At 40.6% G+C, this 5326-nt stretch overlaps 1 long non-coding RNA gene across 1 annotated transcript; it reads left to right on the forward strand.

The window, feature by feature from the left end:
* Window positions 1-2478: 2478 nt before the first annotated feature.
* Window positions 2479-4644, forward strand: LOC111967063 (uncharacterized). The gene is made up of 4 exons (XR_002877731.2): window positions 2479-2562; window positions 3228-3271; window positions 4276-4370; window positions 4531-4644. It is a non-coding gene; the product is annotated as an uncharacterized lncRNA (long non-coding RNA).
* The last annotated feature ends 682 nt before the right edge of the window (window positions 4645-5326 follow it).

A 5326-nucleotide genomic window follows, 5' to 3' on the forward strand; every position in this document is an offset into this window, starting at 1 on the left:
ATCGCATTTATTTCCATCAGTAATTAGTAAAAAAAAAATATTCACCTGAATTTGACACTGATAATATGATATATTTTCTCTTAATAAAGATTTTAAGCAACATAATGTGTGTACTAATTTATTTTTAATTTCAGTAGCTAAATAAGGAGGTAGACATATCTACGGAAGTTCAGAGGACATATTAAGAAAAAAACGATTCCCTCGTTATGTCAAGATCACAACTTATTTATCTCATGATCACTACATAACAAAAGTTGTTTTGTGTAGATCACAAGATCATTTTCTCATGATCAAGACATAACAAAAGTTTTTTTGTCGAGATCATGAGATAAACTCTATAAATAGGAGTGTTAATATTGTTGATAGATTGATAGTATGGCTGAGGAGGCAGAACCTACAGTGGATCAGCACATACGTTTTTATTGATTGCTACACTAAGGGATGGTACATTTCATGCTAACATCATGCTTTTATTTGTGTTTGGAGCTAGAATGTTAGCAAGCTAAATTACCCCTGCCTCGAGCTAAGAGCTCGTGGGGGAGCTAAGCCCCCCGTGGGGCATTTAAGCCCTGAACAATACCTGACAGGCAGCGCGTCTCCCAGGCTGTGTGCCCCCCCAAGACCACAGTCAGTCGCATGCAAGCAACAACGCAGCTAACTTGGCTAGTCTTGTGAGCTAGCGACCTAGCTAGTTAACTAGGTAGTCTTGTTGGGTGTTAGCTTGCATAACTGATATGTATATAATTGTAAGGGACACCATGTTTTATGGATATTATTTACATTTACAGAGTAGGTGAGCTCCATTCCTGACAGGCTGATCAGATTCAATTTCAGCCTCAGAGCTTGATCAGATTCAGGATTATCAACCTGTTTCATATGTAAAGCTCCTTGCAGGCATTTTAGCAGTCAGTGCATTATGTATATGATCAAAAGTGAGTGTGCTCTATTGCTGGCAGTCTGATTAGATTCAATAGCAGCCTCAGAGGCTGATAAGTCAGGATGCCGCCTTGTATGCTGTTTGCAAGGAGCCTTACATATCAAACAGCCTACAAGGCAGCATCCTGATTTATCAGCCCCTGAGGCTGCTATTGAATCTGATCACCCTGCCAGGAAGAGCTCACCAACTCTGGATGATATGCATCAGCCTATAAAGCGCTGATAGCTAATCTGCCTGCAAGGAGCCTTACCTAGAAACAGCCTATATAACAGCATCCTGACTAATCAGTCTCTGAGGCTGAAATTGAATCTGATTAGCCTGTCAGGAATGGAGCTCACCCACTGTCAATTTGAATATTATCCACAAAACATGAAGTGTCCCTTGTAATTATACTCATATCAGATATGCAAGCTAACAACCAGCATAGATAACAAGCTAGCTACCTAGCTAGCTCACAAGCCAAGTTCGCTGCGTTGTTTCTTGCATGTGATTGGCTGTGGTCTTGGGGCTGCACAAAGCCTGGGAGACCGTCAGGCATGTTCAGGGCTTAAATGACCCACGAGTTCATTGTGATCAATGCAGCCACAGGGCTCCTTGATGAGGTGGTTATCGTGTATCTGAACAACTGAATGGTTGATGTGTGGTATTTTTGCTTATCTCGTTGATCTCGACAAAACTTATAGTGATCATGAGTTAAATAAGTTGTGATCTCGACATAATGATGGAATAGTTTTTTTATTCTTATGTCCTCTCCTGACTTCGGTACATATCAGTTCAAGCTAAAACTTGGATTGAAATCTGTGCCTTGCGCGCAGCAATAGATATATTTTACTTTTGTAAGTAAACCGGCAGTTAGTTCGGGAGAAGAACGTCAAGGAAATATTTGCTAATTAGCTAACATTAGCCAGCTAACTTGTGTTAGCTGGCTTATTTTAGCTAGCTAACATTAGCTCTCTGGCTATTCCTCCATAGACATGGTAAGTTTTAATTTTTACCTTTTCTAGCTAGCTAGCTAGCTAACATTTTGACATTTTTATATCTGTTTAGTTAATGACAGTAAATGTGTGTATGTGTATGTGTTCTCTCTGTCTGTGTGTGTGTGTGTGTGTGTGTGTGTGTGTGTGAGAGAGAGAGAAAGAAACAGAGAGATGATCACAATAACTTTAGAAAACTTTGTCATGTCAACGTTGTCATGCAAGCTGTGAGCATGTGTGTGGGTGTTCTGTGTGAGAAAGGGGTGGGGGGGAAGAGAGATGGTCACAATAACTTATGGAAAAGATTGTCATCATGTCAACATTGTGTCATGCTAACTGTGTGTGTGAGTCAGAGAGTGTGTGTGAGAGAGACATTGTAAACTAGCCTAATCCTTGAAACATGTACCCCCAATATGAATGGGAAGTTTTTCTTGATTCATCAGGGACCCTTGTGTTTTTGTGTGTTTTGTATTTGACAATACATTTTGCATATCCCTGCTCCCCCTCAACACTCATTCTAACGTTACACCTCAACTGCCTTTTTCAATTCTTGATTCTCTTTTTGCAGGAATTTTATAGCTTGGATGGAAGAATGGAGGACGGAACAAAGGGAAGGAGTACAGAAGTTGTCCAGCCTGCTGATTAAGAAATGTAAATAGACAGCAAAACATAGGCTCTCTCTCTCCATTTGTCTTCCTGACTGACAGATTGCTGAGGGGCATCATAGTCAATGTACTTGCGAGGCTAATTTAGTCAAGACCATAGCTAATGGTTAATTAATCAATGTTCGTCTCGGTCTTTACAGTTCCTGAAACGTCAATTACCTGATGCGAGGGGAGAATCTCAATTGCATACTCCTGGCGTCCTCTCTGCTCGCTTCACTCTCAAAACCCATTGGAGGAGAAGATCAGAAGGGAGGGACCGCTGGCTTTCTTATCGAATGGGGTTTGAGAAGGAGGCAAGGAGAGAGGAGAGACAACGTGAAGAGTATGCCATTGAGATTCTCCCATGGCCTCTACAGCACTGCTTGGCCACACACTCAGTTACCTATTCTGCCACATCACAGGGAAAGGAGAGAGCAGAATCACTCCTACTTAAATCCATAGTCATTGACAGTAAGTTGTGAAAATGTTTTTGATACGCTGATCTTCAATGTGTATTGATTCCTACTAAACAGCTTGCTGATTATTAAAGTTCTCTACATCAGGTCTCACTGAGATTGGATTCCCCAAGAGAATTAGCTATTCAGCTGCCCTTCTAATAATATATATTTTTAAAGCAAATAAAATCCTATTTTAATTTGCCTTCTTTTTCAGGTGCTGAAACCTTGTGTCCTGATTCAACAGACACACCGACCTTGGTGAGTCTTGTAAAGTTCCTCCCATTTCTCTTGCTTATTCTTCCTGTCGCTCACTCAAACTCACACACGTGCGCAGTTGGAGAAGTAGAGATTTGTCTATTACATTGATTTCTAACAGGGTTTGTTGCAGGAATGATCAGATGGACACAACTTTTTAAAAAGGAGAATATTTAATTGTCTCTTTACACTCTATCTGGGACAATGTCCTTATCAAGGTGAGACCCAAATGCAGACACAGGAGGCAGCTGGTTGGAGTCTTACAATGTTTATTCATCCAAAGGGACAGGCAAAGGTCAAAACCAGATCAGAGTCCAGGAGGTACAGAGTGGCAGACAGGCTCATGGTCAGGCAGGCACAAAGTCCAGAAACAGGCAAGGGTCAAAACCGGGAGGACTAGAAAAAGGAGAATGCAAAAATCAGGAGAACGGGAAAACCACTGGTTTACTTGGAACATACAAGTGGCTTCGTAAGAAGCATTTCAAGGTCCTGGAGTGGCCTAGCCAGTCTCCAGATCTCAACCCCATAGAAAATCTTTGGAGGGAGTTGAAAGTCCTTGTTGCCCAGCAACAGCCCCAAAACATCACTGCTCTAGAGGAGATCTGCATGGAGGAATGGGCCAAAATACCAGCAACAGTGTGTGAAAACCTTGTGAAGACTTACAGAAAACGTTTGACCTCTGTCATTGCCAACAAAGGGTATATAACAAASTATTGAGATAKACTTTTGTTATTGACCAAATACTTATTTTCCACCATAATTTGCAAATAAATTCATAAAAAATCCTACAATGTGATTTTCTGGATTTTTTTTTCTCATTTTGTCTGTCATAGTTGAAGTGTACCTATGATGAAAATTACAGGCTTCTCTCATCTTTTTAAGTGGGAGAACTTGCACAATTGGTGGCTGACTAAATACTTTTTTGTATATTATGAAGGATCAAAAGAAATGTACCCATTTTTTATCCAACTACTATCTAATTTTGATATCCTCCTAAAATGTTTCAGAGTGATGACCAATGATTTAATGTGCCACTTCAATATGAAGGGACAGAGGAGCAAACATGCCTTTGCTACCACTCCTGGGTGATCCATTGTAGTTGGTAAGTAAATGTGAGCAGTTGAGACATTTGACATAGAAACATTGACATTTTTTGTAGATTCTTTTAAAGATATTTTACTGTGCGTTTCTGTTCTGTCCTGTCCTGCATGCCCACATTATGCCAATCGTTATTTTATTTTCTTCTCTTTTCATACTTACAGTAAGTGTCATGAAAATCCAGAAAACTCAGAAGGTTGATGTGTTTGCGGGGACTCTGGAAAGACAAAACATTTACCCTGACCGCCGTGGTGGAGGAGGACGCAAAGTATGTATATGAGCAAGTTGCTATTTTTTGAAGACATCTCTAAGCTATAACTGCCACACACTTTTACAAGTACCAAATCAAATCAAAGTTTATTGCTCGCGTACACAGATTTGCAGATGTTATCGAAGGTGCAGCAAAATGCTTGTGGGCTCCCGAGTGGCGCAGCGGTCTAAGGCACTGCATCTCAGTGCAAGAGGTGTCACTACAGTCCCTGGTTTGATTCCAGGCTGTATCACATCCTGCTGTGATTGGGAGTCCCATAGGGTGGCTCACAATTGGCACCAGCGTCATCTGGGTTTGGCCGGGGTAGGCTGTCATTGTAAATAAGAATTGGTTCTTAACTGACTTGCCTAGTTAAATAAAGGTTAAACAAAAAAAATATATAATTCTAGTTCCAACAGTGCAGTAATAACTAGCAATAATAATATAAAAACAATACACACATAATCCATAATAATAAAAAAAAAAGTTATATAGGATGAGTGTTCAATGACTATATACATAGGGCAGCAGTCTCGAAGGTGCAGGGTAGAGTATCGGGTTGTAGCCGGCTAGAACAGTGACTAAGGTTCAGGACAGGTTATACATGTCCCAGTCTGTCATCTCAACATGTTTCAAGCTGACCACCATTGTCCCTGTTACCAAGAGCTCCAAAATAACCTGCCCAAATGACTATCGCCCTGTAACACTCA

Source organism: Salvelinus sp. IW2-2015, linkage group LG8 (assembly GCF_002910315.2).
Source record: "Salvelinus sp. IW2-2015 linkage group LG8, ASM291031v2, whole genome shotgun sequence".
In the NCBI taxonomy this organism is placed as follows: Eukaryota; Metazoa; Chordata; class Actinopteri; order Salmoniformes; family Salmonidae; genus Salvelinus; species Salvelinus sp. IW2-2015.